This window comes from Photinus pyralis, unplaced genomic scaffold, assembly GCF_008802855.1.
Source record: "Photinus pyralis isolate 1611_PpyrPB1 unplaced genomic scaffold, Ppyr1.3 Ppyr1.4_LG1, whole genome shotgun sequence".
Taxonomy (NCBI): Eukaryota; Metazoa; Arthropoda; class Insecta; order Coleoptera; family Lampyridae; genus Photinus; species Photinus pyralis.
The window spans coordinates 12,400,412-12,420,108 of NW_022170249.1; the positions used below are offsets into that span (position 1 = coordinate 12,400,412).

General features: G+C 36.9%; 1 protein-coding gene and 1 long non-coding RNA gene across 3 annotated transcripts in view; both read right to left on the minus strand.

The window, feature by feature from the left end:
• The window catches only part of LOC116159580, a 43,736-nt gene extending 41,559 nt beyond the window's left edge, over positions 1-2,177 (minus strand). Inside the window, exons 1-2 of the long non-coding RNA XR_004143010.1 lie at positions 1,781-2,177; positions 32-1,708 (exon numbers count right to left, since the gene is read on the minus strand). This is a non-coding gene — a long non-coding RNA (uncharacterized LOC116159580). The remainder of the gene's footprint in view (positions 1-31; positions 1,709-1,780) is intronic.
• LOC116159575 (zwei Ig domain protein zig-8-like) overlaps positions 1-19,697 on the minus strand; it is a 631,052-nt gene that overhangs the window by 547,217 nt on the left and 64,138 nt on the right. The gene's annotated exons all lie outside the window — the stretch shown is intronic.

Sequence of the window (19,697 nt, forward strand, 5' to 3'; positions counted from 1 at the left end):
AAACCCGTTTTGTTAAGATGATTGATATTACCTTAGTTCTTTATTTTCGCCACTAGAGGCCATCCGTGAAACTTCTAATTCCATCCCTTCTTAATTTGATGTTGCGTTGTATTTCTTTTCGTGCAGAGAGTATCTGGTACACATAGTTAAGTGCAAATTTTTCTCCATACGCCATTACTTTTTACTTGACATATCTGTCTGAATAAGGGCTTATTGTTTCGGCTATAATCATATTTCTTTGAAGTGTTTCTCATCATTTCTGATGTGCTGGCGCAAACGAAACCTTTTGGTGAATATTAGGTATCTTTGTGAATCGGTCCGATATATCTGATTTTACGTACTTTGCTTTTGTCGCTACGAAGATTCACCTTACCGATATCGAGACCCGATTTGATCTACATTACCTACTATTGTTACTCCAAAAATTCATTCTTGTTAGCTTGATTACATTATATCAGATTAGAGTGTTATACGAGATATTTAGATACCGCTCCTTTGTAAATTATTCTTTAGAATTACCGAGACGTAGTCCGAAACAGATATCTACGATTTTTGGTTACTCCGAAGAGTTTGTTCGTGTTATCCCATTTACATTTTGAATTAGGTTGTTGTGCATCGTTTTTCTTGAGTTAACGTTACGTTTATGTTTTTGTCATCACCGATTTAGTACGGACAATCCATTGTAAATCAAAATTTTGCTTTTGCTAGTGTAGTGATTTAAATTATTGATTCTTATTGAGTACTAATTACGGTTTTAGTATACGAGTACCTGATTAGTATCAGATGTTGTACATTTCTACCGCAATATTATTGTGCCGCACTATCTACTATCCCTCTTATTTGTTTGTTGTTATCTGTTACAGATAAGGCAGAACAGTGCGCTTCTGAGCTCAAAGGCCGTTACAACCAGAGTTCAAAAGTAATTTTTTTTTATTTTCGACGTTTGACTACATACTGGTTTTCGATACAATCGAATTGTAATTATAGTGCATTTGTTTGATAGTCATTTAAATTTAAACTTTGACATTTGAGATCTAGATATTACAGTGTTCTATTTACTTATAATATTGTGAGATCATTTGAGGCTTTGAGAGCCAGCATGGTCTAAGTCCAAAAACTTTGTTTTTAGATAAATTAACCTAAAGTTGCACGTCAATTAAAAAATCCTGAATCCTGATTTTTAAAATTTTGTTACCTTTTTGACCTTTTTTGTGACTTAGACCACTATGACTTTCAATACTTTTTAATATATGTTTGGGTATACCACAATAATAGATTTTTTGCTCTCTAATAATAAGAACAAAAAGTTATTATACCTTTAAAAAACGTTGCAATGAGACACAATAAAATTGAAAACGTTTTTAAAAATTTATTACCAAAAGAGGAAATAAAACATAATTTATATGAAAAATAAAAACACGAGTATATTCCAAAACAATGGGGAAACTAACTGTCATCATCTTCTTCTTCCAATTCTTCAAGGATCTTCAACGTCACAATTTCCAATTACATCCTTGAAGTAGGTAATTTTGATGAATCGGAGGAATAAATTGAAAAAGTTCTTCCATATTTTTCTTCTTTTTATCATTAATTTCAAGTGGGCCCTGATACAGAGACGAAAGCTCGATGGCCTTGAACATTTTAGGAGCACCTCTTCGGTTTGGCAGTAAACTAATAGCATTGAAAGGATAGTCTTCATTGAGCGTTTCTTTATAAAAAATTTTGTACGGCTCAGATTTCTTGAAGTGCAACCATTGAATTTGTAACCACGCCTACTTACCTGAATCTGATGGCTCTGATGATGAGTAATCCTCTGGTTCGTACTCACTTTCACTAGAAGGAAGTGGCTCACTTTCAGTATCACTACAACTCATTTTTAATGTCGACAAAACACATTTCACCATTACAAGAAAAATGCACTAATAATATATCTGCAATTCCATTTAATGGCAAAGTGGTATAAGTCACATTTGTACCACTTTGCCTTTGAACGATTTGAATAAAACGTTATTATGCAGATCTCACTAGCGCAATCTACAGGTCTAATTTAAAAGTGAGAATTTTTAAATTTTGTCACATGGTACTTTTCCCCAATAACATATAGAGGTCGGTGTTATCTCAAAACTGCAATTTTGGGACTTGTACCACTTTGGCTTTCAACGCCTCATTTATTAAATTACCGAACTTACTAACAGTGGCTCTAATTCTCTTTTTTATTTTGAAATTTACTAAAGACTAAGTGGCGCCTAAGTATTACTACATTTCCCGTTTGTTTCCTTTTTTCTAGTGTACTGTTACACGCCTGAACTGTTCTACGAACGTAATAGACACAAAAGCACAAAAGTACGTGCATGATTTGTCTTATTCTTAATTTTATATATTATTTTTTTAAATACAGATTTTGTGTTCTGTTTACGAAAAGTGTTTTTTAATTTTTTTTTAATAGCAAACGTTTTATTCGGTACTGGTGATCTGAATCATTAAGGATTTTCCTTCAGGTACCTCATTCGCCTGTTCTACGGTCAACATTTTCGTTTTACAATTATTTATATTTATTTTCGGTGTATAGTCCTAATGTTTTTAAAGAAATTAGGTAATGTTTAGTTTTTAACATTGCCTTTAACATGGAATATAAAAAGAGCTGTCATGGAACTTACAAAGGGTTGACGACTTTCTCAGGTTCGTGGTGTGGTTCGATTTTTTTTAATTTGGTGCAATTCGAGATGAGAAAATCAATTTTGAAGATGTAAAATTTCACAATTTCTCCATCACAACTGTTACGTTCACTTTGGGCCAACGTGACAAAATTACCTTAGATAAGCACACGGTAAGCTCAGGCAAAGTAGAGGTGGGTCGGGGTGAAAATGGGGTTCTTCTATACACACAAATAAGCCAAAAAGGGAAGGAAACAGTAAAAGTAATCCGGATAGGCGCCACTTAGTCTTTGATGAATTTAGAGAGAGAGGAATACTAAAGGGATGAACAAGGCAGACCAAGAGATCCTTGTTCTCGTCTTACTAAACTCAAAGGAATACACAATTATGGGGAAAACAAACAGTATTTGATGTATAAATGCGGGTAGTTTAATAACAAAGATCTCCAAATATCACAAATCTGACACTGTAATATATCGATCTAGTATATCAAACCGGGAATTTAAAATAATCTCTAATAAAACAAATTAGAAGCCAACACGTAGCCTGGGAAAAATATTTATCCAAAAGGCTTCCGCAGAAACCACGGAGCTATAATCATTAAGTGACTTTCAAACAAAGTAATAATCACAACTCGTTAGTATCAACAACCAAAATGTAATCAAACGTTAAAAGGGAAAAACGACGAAAATAACTAAATTTACCTTGAACTCCGGTCGCAACCTTCCGAGCTCAGAGGACGCGAAACTGCAAATCTGAAAACAGTCAGACACAAAAACAAAAAAATATAAGAAGGGTAGTGATTCGCGTTGCACAATATATCGCATAAGCAATGGTTAACGTAAGACACGAATGGTTATTCTTGTACGTAGAATTGCAATCAATACTAAAAAGAATCAAAAATTCAAATGACTTTACAACAAAACAAAATTTGGTTCGACTAAGGGTTGGTTTTCACAATCGGTATGATATAAAAAAAAATGACATGAAATTTTAAGAGAAAAATACTATAAAAATGTACAAATAAAATAACTGAATCTATCTTCAATGACAAAGCAATCTTATCAATTCAAAAGAAATTACACGAGCAAGTTCTTCAAAGTAAAATACATAACGTTAATTAAAAAAATTTACACAGTACTAACTCCACACGTCTCGTTAATTAAGTACTTGCGTTTCGGAGGAATGAATCGTAGGTCAACGAACTTCGTAAAATTGGGTCATCAGTTCAAATATCGGTTTCACATGAAATGGCGGTGATTCTTCAGTCAATTCTTCAGTCGGTAAGGTAGAAATATGTAGAGCGTTTTTGATTTGTAATGGCGTCGAAACTTCAATGGAATTCTATTGCACCATATGGAAAATCGGGTATTTGCGTTTCCACGTCAAAATATCAATGTACAGTCAGGAAGCAATTGGTAAAACCAAAATAAGAAGTAAGAAAACTTAGGGAGTACGAAAGTAGCCTAGAATAGATTATTTAAAATAAAAAGATAATGCGTCATAGATAACATACCGCAAAACGGCCTTAAACTTGTAAGATAAATCCGCAGCAATGCGTCATCAGCGAAATTGGAAGTAAGATGATAAGAGAAAACTTCACTAATTTTAGTACAACACCACTAATTAAATCCCAATAAAGGTAGACGAATATGTCAAGTAAGTGTAATGGCGTGTAGTTCAAATACAAGTCAAGATCGAATCGAGTTCTTCAACAAGGACTGCGCGCGTCGACAGTGAGTGGGAGAAGAAGAATCGCGCCAATCAACAGAACACTAGACAAAAGCTTTTTTAAAAGAAAACTATATCGCCAATAAAGGATCGGGTTATAATGTGAACACCTAGATGGCGTAAGGATTGCTATATAAAGGTAAGAGTTCGCATAATGTTATTCGAGAGGGATTCCACATAGTAATTCAAATATAAGCCAAAGCCATAGACAAAGTTGTCTATGGCCAAAGCAAAGATTACACGGTAAAGAAAATAACGTCACACAACACTATAAGCAGAATAAAGTGAGCATAGTTTTCAATTTATTAAATATTTTAAATGAAAATTTGACACCAAAACCTAGGATTCATTGTACATAAAGATAAACATACTTTTATTATATTTTGTTGGTAAATTGTGAGGTTAGAATCCGAGTCTTTAACCGCTACGCCAAACTGACTACATAGTTGAATTAATAGATAGGTGAAGTGTAAGCCATAGGGGAGAGATCGCAAGATTTTAGTAAAAAAGGAATTTAGTTTTCTTCGGTGTGAAAATTTGGAATGAATTGTTGTGTTTCTCGATGTCGAACGGTCGCTTCGAATTACGGCGGTTCAGGGAGAGTGAAATTTGACGTGAAAAAATTTATTAATCGTTCAAAGTATAGGTACATACGAAATCGAGAAATTTCAAAGATATTGTACGAGTATATATAAAAATTCAAATGTGAATTTATTTAATGCGAAACATGATCTTGTTTTATTGAGCAAAGGCCTCCCACCTAGCCTCCCACGCTTGGAGTAATTGTTGACAGGTCTGCTCTCATCTCTTCGTCGATCGTCAGGCGTTCTCTATTTTGTGTTTTTATTGTCATAAGATTTGAAGATTTCGTAATTCGCTGCTGCGTAGGTAGGAACATAAGCATCAAACAAAAATAAACAGAAATTTAATTTTAATGTTTTCTGACATTAATAGAATTGGCTTCGTACACGATACAACATTGCCATCAAATGGTTGAATTATTTTATGAAAATCAGCGTTCTGTTTCTGAAAAATTACGTTAATTTTATGGTTTATTTAATTGTCCATTTGAAAGCAGTATTCGTTGGTTGGAAGATAAAAAACTTAAAAATACAGTCGTAGCGGTCGTTCACAAGAAAGTATTGGAGAGCCTGAAATGTCCATTAGACGACGTGCACAACACGTTGGAGTAAGTGTATCAACAACATGGCGTATTATGCACAAGAATTTAGTTCGGAAGGCATATACGGTTCAAAAACCATAGTAACTAAACAAAACGTCATCCATTTGTCAATTTCATCTATCGTCTTTAAACAGTTATGTTTTTCGATTAAGCACATTTTGAACTTGGTGGCTATGTTAATAAACCTTAGACCATATAGTACATGGACTGCTAATTGTAACGAAAATATGGTCAAGGACATCGCCTGGGTATGTGAGTTTCAGGGTAAACGAGTCTGTCCGAAGTTGTGCGATTAGATACGATTTGAGACTGTCAACCTATAAATTAACAAACGTCAATTAATTAATCGCCTAGATATGCCAAAAAAGCAAACCTATCCGTATTTGTGGACGTATAGAAGATAATCAAAAGTATTTAAAGCTTCCCGTACTACGCGGTTCCCATAAAAGCTACTCTTTACGCGATCCGAGTGGTGTTCATACGACTTTAGTTTACCCTGAGATTCACATACCCACGACTACAGTGCCCTCTATCCGTGACCACCCATTTTGTATTGAAAGCATAGGGATAATAGCAGTCCATGTACTATATGGTCTAAGTAATAAACCAAATTGTCGCAACTGGGGCGATGAAAATCCATGAATTATTCATGAGAAACATTTGGTGTGCATTATGGTCAGGTGGTGGAATTGGACCTTACTTTTTTGAAAATGCTGATGCAGCTGTATCTCAATGGTGATCGATTTCATCAGATGATTACCGAATTTTTGTGGGCTAAATTAATAAATATTGAAGCAGGTAAGTAGAGGTAAATAATTTAGATTTTATGTTTTCTTACAGGTTATCGATTTCGAATTTTAATTTCATCATCATAAATATTGATCTAGCTTAAATTTGTCGGTGCAAACGGCCATAAATTACATAAAATGTACATGCAACGTTGTGGCATATGTTCCTGATTTCTGATTTATTAAAACTAGTAGGGAAATGGATTATAAATGCAGGATTCCTTTAGTGCATGTGTATTGGAAAAAATTCCGGAATAATGCAATATTCTTCCAATACCTATACTGAAACAGTTCTAGGTTGCAAGAAGTCAAACTTGAAGATACCATAATATAAAAAATCAAATTCAAGCATATGCGATGGAGCAATTGCCCAATCCTGACAACGGTACTATCTCAAATAATTGCAGTTCAGGTGTAGCTTATGAATCTGAAAGAGACGACTTGCCCTACGTTGCCGGTTATCTTGCAAGAAAACATGTGTCAATACCTACATATCTTTTCTTGGGAGAATGTGAAGAGGTTAAAAATTATATCAATTAGGGTATTTGAAGTAGTTGAAGTATTCGTAGAACAAGTCAAGAGTAATTACAGTTTATTAGATACTTTATTATTTAAGAGAACGGAAAACGCGTGTTTATATACGTTTTACATAATTCGAACTGTCATCCAAAATCAGAGCCGCCTACTTGTATTAGGTGTGTTACATCTACATCACTCCTCCCCGCTAAGATGAAATGTCCAGGACTCCAGGTTATGCATGCTTGGCCAGGACTGCCATCACGAAGTCTTTGTATTTTTCGTTGACGTATGGCTGAATTTGTACTTCTTCTGAGAATTCTCCATCGGCATCGTCGAATGAGCCTGTCATGCGGCTTTCGTTTGGATCATCTTGTGGAAGAGGGCTTTCAAGGATCTGATTGTTCTGACACGAATAGGAATTACAATCAAAGTAGTCGTAATGATCGGTTTCATTGTCCTGATGAATTGGTGACACTCGTCGTTGCAGTTGATTCTTGTGCGCCTTAATGATTCGGTCCTTCACGTTGATTAGGAAATTTGTTTCTCCCAGTTGCTTTAGGATAACTCCTGGATGCCACATCCAGTCATTGCCATGGTGCATCTGATAGTAAACTGTCTCTCCGATGCCGAATGTTCGTGCTTTCGCTCCGTGGTGTCTGTTGAACTGTTGAGCCTTTACATTAGGATCACCTTTTCCGTCTGACCGTTCGAGCAAAAGATCGAATTTCGAAGGCATTTTGCGTCCCGTCATGAGTTCAAACGGTGATTTATTGTTGAACGCATTAGATGGAGTTCGGCGATAGCTGCTCAGGAAGATCCTAAGATGAGAGTCGATGCCACCATCCGTCCCTTCAAGTTTTCGCAAAGCCGTCTTGAGAGTGTCAACGAACTTTTCCGCCCTTCCGTTCGACTGTGGATGATCAGCAGCTGAGGTGATGTGCTGAATGCCTTCCGCCATACAAAATTTTTTAAAAGTTTCTGATATGAATTGTGGTCCGTTGTCCGAAACGATCGTTTTGCAAGGACCCCAGTGAGCGAATATTTCAGCCATTGCCTTGACCGTTTTCTCCGCCGTGGTTGAACGCATCCGAATGACCTCCGGCCAACTGCTAAAAGCATCCACTACGACAAGGAAGTAGTCACCTTCCATTGGACCTGCAAAATCGATGTGCAATCGTTGCCACGGTGCTTCAGGTTTCGGCCATGGGTGTAAAACTTCTTTAATAGGCGATTTTGCGTTTTCAGCGCACTGCTTACATCGCTTGACGAAGGTTGTGATTTGATCGTTGATTCCGGGCCAGAAACACTTCTCGCGAGCTAGTGATTGCATGCGTGTTGCACCCGGATGCCCAATGTGAAGTTCTTCGAGTATCTTCTGCTGTTGACTCGTAGGAATGACAGGTCTCTTTCGTCGAGAAAGATGCAACCGTTGATTATCCTCAGTCGGTCCCGGTGAATGAAGAATTCCGCTGCCTTATCATCGGAGATCTGTCTTTTCCGTTGCGGCCACGCAGCTTCGATATAAGTTCTGACTCTTTGGAGGTGTTGGCATGCTGCAGTTTCCTTCTGAAGGTCCTCGACATTGATTGGAACCGACAACGTAACCGAAATCTCTACTTCAGTCTTGTCGACGCCTTCGTCTTCCATAGGCCATCGAATCTCCGCGATAACGACATCCTCGACACCCGGTTTGGCGTGAGAGCTGATGAGTCGAGACACGAAATCAGCGTATACAAAATTGGCGTTTCCGATGTATTTGATGCTGAAGTCATACCTTAGAAGCGTAAGAGCGTAGCGTCTCAGGCGATTCGCTGTGTGAACTGGGATGCCCGTCTTACGGCCGAAAATGCTGATCAACGGCTTATGGTCCGTCTGGAGCTCGAAGTGTCTTCCGTAGATATATTTATGAAACTTCTTGACTGCATATACCAGAGCAAGCGCTTCCTTCTCCACCTGTGGATAGTTTTTCTCGGCCTCGTTGAATGACGTTGCTGCATAAGTGACCGGCTTAGTAGAGCCATCAGGGAACTCGTGTAGCAAACTCGCTCCAATTCCGTAACTTGAGGCATCCGCAGCCACAATTATTGGCTTCCTCGGATCGTAGTGCGTCAGTGAGAAATCTGAATGCAGAACTTGCTTGAGTTTTATGAAAGCCTCGTTTCTTGTCTTTGTCCATTCAAATTTGACGTTTTTGCAAAGCATCTCGTCCAGTGGTCCTCGGAGGTCCTTCAGATGCGGAATGAAACTTCCATACCAGTTGATTGCTCCCAGGAAGGCACGAAGTTGAGAAACGTCATCCGGCCTTGGAAGGTCTCTGATAGTTTGCAACTTTGCAGGATCTGGGCGTATGCCTTTGGCATCAATAATTTTCCCAAGGAAGCGTATTGACGGTTGCTATGATTCAGGCGCAGGCCAGCCTCTTCGAGCCGCTGAAGCACTGTCATGAGGCGGAGATCATGATCCTCCTTTCCTTTTCCGTGAACGATTACGTCATCCAAGTAAGCTGCTGCGCCCGTCCCGACCAGTATGCGATCCATGAGCTCCTGGAACTGACCTGGTGCTGTCTTGATCCCCGGTTGTAGGCGATTAACTTGAAAAAGTCCCAGATGGGTATTTATTGCCATGTACTTCTTTGCCTCATCGTCCACCGGGACTTGATTGAAAGCGTTCGACAGGTCGAGCGTAGTGAAAATATCATTTCCCGAGAGCGAAGCGAACATTGATTCAGGTGTAGGAATCGGATATTTGTAGTCTTCTAATGCTTTGTTAAGACCCGGTGGACGATGAGGCAAAGAAGTAAATACCCATCTGGGACTTTTTCAAGTTAATCGCCTACAACCGGGGATCAAGACAGCACCAGGTCAGTTCCAGTATTAGGTGTGTTACATCTACATCATTTTTGACCAGGTCCATGAAAATATTGTTGCTTTAAAATTTGATTATGATGGTCATTCCGAGTTTGAATTTTGCAAAAAAAACTAAGAGTCTGTTGTTTACTAGTAAATTACATACAATTCTAACTCTTTAAAGACATCACAGATAAACGTGCTCTAGACAAAAGACACCATTAGAACGGTAGATCCAACGATATTATCCCTTGGGGTTCAGAATGTTAAGGGATTTGTCAATAACGAAATTGTTTGTTTTCTTAGGCTTTGCCTCATCTAGAACCAAAGTTTTTGCAAGTTTAGTCAAATTTTTTAACCCCTTGGGAGACTATCCTTGAAGAAGCTGAAAAGTATTCTTAATTATTTAGATACAATTTTGCGGTTTTCAATTTACTAAACCTTTATGCTGTTAAATTTGAATTAATTTGGTCTTCGCAATTCCTCATTAGCTAAATTGAAGCGTGCTCGACAATAAATCAAAGCGCCTTCTTCCTGTTTATTAACAGGAGGTAATATTTAAAAGCTTTCCAAACATATGCAAGTACGTGAAGAAATGTACCGAAAATTAAATTGAGGGCGTCTACTTCATTTAGCACTCAAAATGAAAACACTTCCCTATAATTAAATCATTCGAAACGACACGATTGCCCTGTAGCAGTTAAATCCCAAGTACATTTAATTAATCACCGTTTAATCTACAATAATTACTTCCAACTTTGTCGACATCAAATTCATGGAGTTATTTGCGTTTGTTAGGCACGCAAGGCTGTCCTACAGCGACCGTTTCTTTTCAAATCAATGAAACATCGAAAAAAGGATTTCCGAAAGCGGACGTCATATTTAATTAAGGATAAATCAATTTCGACTAACGAAATACCAGACTAAAATCGTTTTGCTGTTTATACATACTTAGGTAACTCCGTTAGTTATGAGCTTATGACCATATTAAACGGAACGAACTTCTGCAAATGAGTTTATTAAACTTTAAATTATCCCAAAGTCTAATTAGTTTATGTGGATCAAATTTTGCTCTTGTACTATGAGAAATTTCGACTCCTCTTCGTTTTTATTGAATAATTTATCTTTTCTTTTCAGACGTTTCAATATTTTAACAGCAATTAGCCCTTTGCTAGAAAACTATACTCAACCCTGGGGATTTCGCTGAGAAATGAGTTGAGCAAGACTTCCGGATGGACGATTTGAGAGGTAGCGGTAAAAATGTACATGAGAATAGTGGAATACCGGTACCATTTTGGATTTTGGACCAAGGTCGTGGATTTGGTGAGGTACGGTTACACAACTACACAATGAATTTTTTTACGTTGCAAGAATCAGCCCTGGGGTTTGGTCGGCGAAAAAAACCCCGGCCACGTGCTCGGTCGCGACATTCCAGGTGGTAAAAAATTTCGAGTTTAATTTTGTACAGTGCAAGGTATCTCACACACACGAACGAGAAAACAGATAATTGATAGAGAGACAAAGATTTTAAAATAATTAGAAATTGGATGATGATTCCTGTACCATGGCTCCAGTTTTTAAGGATTCGATTAAATAAAACTTGCGGATTTATTTGTGGTTTTTAATTTCACTTGCGTTTTGATTGCGAGATTCTGTTTAATGGGTAAAAATAATTGTTCTGATTGTTTTTGCGGTTCCACTTTAATTTTATAGCTCGGTACTAAATTTGGGATTTGAAGTTTAGGAAGGTAGTACCAAATATTTTCAGAACTTGTACATATTTTCGAGTTTAATTTTGTAGGTCGATAAAAAATATTAATTAAAATATTTCTGTCGCTTAAAAATTCCACTACTCAAATAATTTATTGGAAAATCGGCCCTGTAATTTTTCTATGATGCGTAATGGAACTATCCTAGAGATGACGCAGAACTATGATATAATGTAAATTATATTTGTAACTGTAACGCAAATACATCGACACCATCTCTACTAAGTAAATCTGTCCCTAAGGTCTACGTTGAGGATGTTCTTTCCCAGACAATAATTGTTTAATTATCCGCAAAAGATGAATAAAATCACCGAATTGACTGCAAATTATATTAGATTCGCTCGGGCGTTGCAAGACTACAAATGAAATTCGAAGTTATATGTATTTTATTGCGCGTCTTATGGGGTTTGAAGTGGCAATGGGGCATTTAAAATTGTAAAAAGTGAAATTTTTCAACGACTGTGGCGTCGACAAGGACCGTAAAGTGATAAATCCCGTCGAAAAAACACAAATTGTGGTAATATTTCAGAATTGCTGGATAACGAACTCTTGAGTGCAATGTTCAATCCTTCGGCTTTTCTTTTAGGTTATTCCGCTCGGTTATTGATTATATTGCTTTGTAATATTGGAATTTATCGCGGTGTGTTTCATTTCCTTATTCTGCATTATAATAGTTTAAATTTAATAGTGTTCTAAATGAGTAAAAACTGTCAACATTGTCCAACAATAAGGTTTTGATGCCACATTGCACTGAATGACATTCACCCGGTGCAACTTGAATTTCTAATTAAACAAGTTAACCTCCTTTATTTGTTGGATTGTACGCCCATGCTTTTATATCGTTCGTTAGCGCAAAACAAAACGCGCATCAAATTAAATGTGCCTTTGACGCGGAGGCACGAAAGCAAATATTGTTAATGTAAATAATTTCATCTGCCATTTGCGTATGTTGACATTCTACTCAACTCCGTATCTAAAAAGTTCTCACGTAATGGTACCACAATTAAAAGTTGGACATAATAAATTAAGGATAATAATACTAAATCATTCATGAATGTTTGACGTAAGTCAATATCCTCCATTGGACAATTTTTTGTGAAATGTTAAAAATGAAATGCCAGGGACTTTGAAAGTATTTCTTGCGACGACGATAGCCCTTAAAAACAAACGGTATTATTTCCCACTGGAAGAAATGTACAGCCACCCTATCATCCAACAGATGTGGAAGGTGGCAATGACACTCGGCCGCTAGAGCTTTGTTTATGGAAACACACCCGGAATCCGTAGGTGGAATAGGTTGATGGAGCAGCGTCACGCTCAAGAATAGTTTTTTTTTCTTTTCTCCACGATCCCCCAACAGACTCACTTTTTGACCCTGTTATCACATCTCTAGGAGAATTTTGTGAGAGGACACAGGCTCGTGGACTCACTTTTTGACCTAAAACCAACCTTTGTATGTTATGGTTGTGGTGGTGAGACTGGAGGGCTTCCACTTTCTCATGTTTTTGTGGAGACCATTGTCGCCATATATGGCAGATAGTAATTTTAGCTATATTTGGAGAGAACAGTATCGACAAAATTCTAAAGGGCATGCGGCCTCCAGAGTAGTGAAGGCTCGCATGTTTACTTCATTTGGAACGACGAAATAGAAACCATAATGGAGCAGGGATCCGAATTTGAAAACCAGCTCGAAGAAAACGAGAGCAATACGATCCTGCAACGGGCACAGTACTACGTTCAGAATTATCGTACCGTACTGGTGAAAAGAATCATTCAAGCAGAGAGGATGGGAGACTGCTACTTCCGCCTGCAGACACTGGAACAACGAATAGATGTCAAACAATTCCACTTGTTGACAGAAGTAAGATAGTTACAGTTTGGCGCCCGCACAGATTCTGGGCCATGGACCGATCTGCTGATTGAGCAGGTGCTAATAGGATCCATGGCGGTTTGCACATGGGCGAGGTCGATAATATCAATAGATTTCAATTATCGATAATGTTGTGTAAACCACGTCACGCAAAAGTTATTTTGGTTTCAGCACCTTCACTAAGGGTGGGCCACCCTGTATGTGAAAAATTTCAATCTTTAAAGTAAATCTGGTGTTTTTTTTTCCGAATAAACACCAAGTGTGACCATTTCGTTTGAATTTCTATTTCAGTATTTGTTTTTTCTTTTAAACATTTGTGTAGATTCCTAATTGTTTCGTTTTAATGTTGTCAAATTGTTCAATTTAAGGTGCTAAAAATCTGGTCGAATTTTTCGTGATTTATAAAAGGTTTTATCTGGTCGTTTACGATAAGAAGTTTTATTATTAGGCGAAATTGAATTAATGCATATGTGGTCCTGATAAGAAGGTGCGGGTATTTTACGAAGATGTGCGCGTTTCTCAGCGTAAGTGGGGACGCGAGACGCGTTCTGGCAAAACTGCAATTATTCAAGTCTTATTGTGATTGGTGGTTTATGTGAAAATTCATAAAGGAGATTGTGTTTTGGTGGAAGTGGTGGATCCTTCAAATACGAGACGTGAAAAATGGAGCGCTTTTTTTATTGGTGACGGTTTTAGTGCGTGTTTGTTACGCGGTTATTTTGGGCAGTCGGCCCTATTTGTTTAGTTCGAGACCGAATTAATCGTGGTAGTAATAAAATTGTGTAGAAGAATTTCAGTAATCTTAAGAGATTGAAGTTATAACGTCATCAAGTGAGTTAGTAAAAGTTCGTGAGAAGTTTCTTTAGGTGTTTTGTCCCTATCAAAGAAGTAGTAGTTCGAGATTAAGTAAAGCCACCAGTTGTTGCATAGTGAAGCCTTTCGACAAGGTTTTCATTCATCCAACTAGTTTTACTGTCCGAAAAGCCATAAGCTGATAAGATGTCATGTAATTCAACAAGCCTCAATATCGCCAAATTTAGCTGTACAGGTGTTTTGTGACCGTCGCAGCATTGCATAGAGGAATATTGAACGATAATTATCGTCATTATCGAATATCGGTATATTGATTATTGTTCGTAGTCGTAGTCTGTAGAATATAGGAATATATCATCCGAACAGCTTGGCGGTGCTGAAGAATTTGAAGAGTCCGAGGAGTCAAAAGAACTTGATTCTTGAACTCAATTCCGTACGCAATTATCTTCAAATTTATTCAAGACTAGGCTAAAAAAAGAATTTTTTGATAAACAATAGTAGGCATTAAATTTAATTAATAAATTAATAATTTCAGAATATCTTTTTTGTTCTTTCTTGTTTTTTTTATGTTCATATTATGTTTACTCTGTCTATCATATGCATGTATGAGAATTTTATGGTTAGGTGGAAGAACAGCCTGACCAACCTCGCCAAATAAAGACGTTAATATTATTATTAAAAATCGAAAAAATCGGATGAGTAAAAAATGTAAAAAATCGAAAGATCTCAAACTTTTATTTTATTTTTCAACCCTGAGCTAGTTGGTCGTTTATGCGGCGGGTTTGAAGTAACGCAACGCCAACTCTGCCTACGGGATGCCATTAAAATGAAATTATATTACGCTTTCAATTTAATAAAGGTATTTTTACAAAACGTAATTAAATGTAACGCATATATCGTGTCATTTAAAATCGGCCATCTACATTATTCATAGCAGTGATGAAACCTAGTTAAATTGCGTTAATAAATTGTTGCAAAGCAATTGTAGCATAATTCACAGTGAACCATTTATCTAGATTTTTAAATGGAGTTACAAATTAAAAAACGAAGAGTAATGTAGCAAAACTAACACCTGAATATATTATAACTTAATTTATTCAATTTCCCTTGCGAGTGTTTGCATGATTTATTATTCACGGCATGTAGCCTATGCAACAATGTAATGGTGAAAGAAAATATTCATTATTGCATTGTATTTGCTGGTAGGAACCAATGTTCAGTTAATGGCGTGTGTGTAAATAAAAGGTAATGCGATTAGTAGGTAGATCCAAAGATACGTAATTTGTGGTGATTTATTGTGTGATCTAGACGATAATTGCTTGTAATGGTATAACAAAGGTTACTGAAACGATAAATTCTAGACTGTACACGTTTCCATAGATACAACAATAATATAACAAAATTAAAGATTTGTAAATATGAGTGACCATTTCCCCTTTACATAGAATCACTATTATACACAATGAGGGTAGTTTTAGCACTGTTATCATTAATAAATTGGCATTCCGCTCCCCATTGTTCCATTGACTGGGTTTTCTTTGCTTTTTTCCATTTAAAGATTCCTTGTTTTTAATTACTGTTGCACATTTCTACTTATAGCGTATAAAATCCACAGACGTTTTCAAAACTGCAACCGATCGATTCTCTGCGTGGTATCAGTTTGTGTCATCCTGATTTAGTTGTTCTGCTCACGTAAGACACATTAATATCGTACTACTGTCTGTCAGACTGGCGCTGGTAACTTTCCAAAATGATTAACCGATTACTACGCATCCGAAAGCCAGTAACATATAAATCACCAAATTTGTAAAACAACACGTTGACATTTAGAAATTTAAAAAATAATAAAATCATCTTGTTACCGACGAAAGCTAGGCAAAAGATCTTAGATAACAAGATAATGGGATCTTGCTACGGCTATACTTGTCGTGAGATCGTGAGTCAAAGAAGTTTTCCCGGGCGTCAGGAACTAAACCACACGATCCCGAACAGAAACGCTACTCTCGTTCCACCAGCGGCTACTATAGGTTTAAATCCTTACCTTACCTTATTGCTATACAGACAATTACATAGTAAGCGGAGTGAATAAATAAATGGTGGAGTTAAAGGAATGAAGATCTCAAATAAATTCAAGGGTCAGCCCCAATAGTGACGTAAGTTGCGGACGTCCATACATTAGGAAGGCCTCTTATTTTATGTGACGCTACTTCAAACTTTTGACTTGAGCGCAATCTTGTTATTGTGAACGCACCTTACAAAATTTTTGTGAAACGTGTACAGTAAAATGTAAATGTTACAAAATGTACTACTGAATTGGTTTCTAGTTGCTAGAAACCAGACAGCAGTTTCAATGCTGGAAAAGAATGAAACCGATTTACATCAGATGGTCGGAGCTCTATAAATGTGAGAGATAATTTTCAGTACTTAATGCACACACAAAAGGGTGAAACTAAACTTGATTCCATTTTCAAATTAACCAACTGCAAATTATTATGAAATACATTCAATTAATTAATAGTAAATGAAAAGACATTACCTTCAGACTCAAACTTTATTAACAGTGTACATTTTCTCTCACTTAATCGGTTTCATGGTCCGACTTCCCGTTCGCTTCCTTTACAAGTTAAGGCTATCCATTACTTTATAACTACATGAAGCGATTAGGTGCGCTCGCAAGATGCAGGTTTTTTCCACCGTCGCCAAAGACTTTTTGTGTATGACATTCCTATTAAAATAATTTCAGATGGAGGCCGCTATCCCATTTTGAGGATTTCAAACAATCCTTAAAATGTAATGAGGTTAAAATAGAAACGGATAAGTTGAAAGAATCACTAGCAGTGTGAAGCAAAACCATTCTTAAAGCGGGTGAATTTCGATTGCATAAGTGCATTTATGGTTTGTTTACCGGCATTAGAATTTTTTGTGAATAGTAGGCATTTACGCGATCTAAGACCATTACCTCTATACCCTAAATTACCCAAATAAGAAAAATTTGTCAACCGTTCACTAAAACCTCGGCAAGTATTGAAATCAGGTATCGAAAGTTTGCGACGAACTTCGGTAGTTCGCACGCAATCGGTGCGCTTTTAAAACTAAATGGTGTAATTATAGTTAAATTAAATTTAATTAAGTATAAAGGAACTATATATCCACAATTAAATTAGGTATAAATGACTTTTCACTCAAAACGAAGCTAATAGGACGGGAGGAACGGACTCGAGCGCCACCAAGGAGTACGGACTTGTCCCTTGACAAGGTTTCGGGAGGGTTGCGAAACGGATGCCACAGATAACACGTCGGAGAAATGGTCTTGCGGACAGAGGCGATCGGCCTCTGGCGAAGGATCCGAAAACGCAAGTAACAAAACGCTAATTAATTAGCGGTAGCTACGGGAAATCAAATACAGGAAAGCGAAACAGTATCCCCATATAATTAATGGAAGAGAAAGTACCAAAAAGCTTACCTTGCAATTAAACGTAGTAGTAAAAATTTCTATGCAAGATAAAGCGGTAAATAGGGCGCGATAAACTTAATGCAAAATAAATTTTCGAAACAAAAATTAATGCGGTACTTACAAATGTCACTAACAAAACACCAAATGTAAAAGATCTCCTCTAAACAACACTTTACCTTTTATAAAATTCGGCTATTTCATTGATGATCAACGGCTTTTCCAGCCGACACGGCGCATTCGGTTATCTACATCCATAAATGAAAACCGCTTTAATTAATTGTGCGATCTGCGGACGTCCTAAAAAACTGTAATTAGTCTTAACTTCAAATTGATTAAGAACGCTTCTTTTGAGATCCCTCACGACTAGTCGGATGCTGTTTACTGTATCTCATTTAATCAGCTACCGCTAATGACACTTACTTAATTTGTAGGATAATTTCATAATTCTAATTAACACCCATTGTCTCTTAAAATTTCTCAGATCAGTCCAAAAGGTCCCTTATCAAATTGATAAATGAAAATTAATGAATGAATGAAATGAATATTAATTCGTCTTGGTCTTCTCAGTGACAAGAGCTTTCGGATGCAACAAAGATAATTGAAATATCTTTACAGGAACGGTTGCAAACGGCGAATTAATTACAGCTTTTGTTTACGGTAACGGCTGCTGTAACAGCTAGAAATTAAATCAGTTACCTTCACCTTCTACATCCAACGAACACAAAACTTTCGGCACGACACTTTTCGTAACGAATCACCTCCAGATACCGGGTGGGCATGAAGTTCGTGACAAGTTGCCAATGATTATTTTCCAAAAACCTTGCTGTTCTTTTAATATCACCACAGTTTTTTTAGGGTTTAGTGTAATAAACACCAAGGGTTAATTTAACGGATAATAAATTTTCCTGCTCTTCTAGGAAGATTATCAGGTAGGTTTAGTCAGTCACTTGTCACTTATATAGGACACATCCAGTTACACTGCTGTTTTTCGTTATCAAACTGTAAATTCAACGCTGACTAGATCAAGTAGAACTTTTTAGTTGTATTTCAGGACGCCACTGTTTTTTCTCAAATTGACGTCCAATAGATTTCTTCGCAGGTGTGAGTAGTCCGATATTTCCGTCAATTAGCCAGGAAGTTCACTCCAACATTTTTCATTTAAAACACGCCAATCTTTAACCAGGTATCGCTCAATCCAAAGCCATTCGTGAAATGCAGATCAAACACGAGTGCCAAAGTCCATCCGGGCCAGAATTTGCAACTTATTGTATTGCACGCGATGCTTTCAAATGAATCGTGACATAATTCCGATTGCCTCTTAATTTTCCAGTATGAAAATTAGGTACTTCAATTGCTTTTCCACTATAATCTTGAATAACGGAGATGAATAAAGGTAACTGGTCAAAATCTTCAACTTCATTCGTTACACAGATTGGAGTTTGTCAGTAATCCAACAAGCATTAATTAAACTGAAGTGTTGGTATTTTCCACAAAGATAGAGCTAAATTACTTTCTAATAATAAACACATTCGCTCGCAAATTAGAGAACGCGTTTGTTGCAAGAGGCAGATACATACAGTATGTTTTAAAGTTTAAAATGAACAACTTTGAGCACCACTTCATCCGCACCAATGCAGAGAAGAATATCATGGATGGTCTAGGATAATAAAATTTTTCGCTACACTACACGAAAACGGGTATGTTCATCTTACAGACACTTAAGAAGATGACAACACTTAGCCGTATGTTCATTTTATAGCTCTTCTAATTCATTTTGTAGAAACTTCGTTGTGACACTCATGCAGTATTATTATTCATGCTTTGCTTTTTTTACTCATCATAAGTTGTGTAATACGGGAACCAGAAAAGTTTCTGTCAAACGAAACGACTCAAGATGCATTTCGTCGTAATTATAAATGGAAGTGAAGCACTTAGCTCGAAAATAACAGGTTAATTACTAATTGAAATTCACGAGTCGCCCTTCGGTGGAGTACAGCAAGAAGCAGGCAGCAGAAAGCACTTTGATTACAGACCGCAATTCCCGGCATCGATTCAATTATATACTTTGCA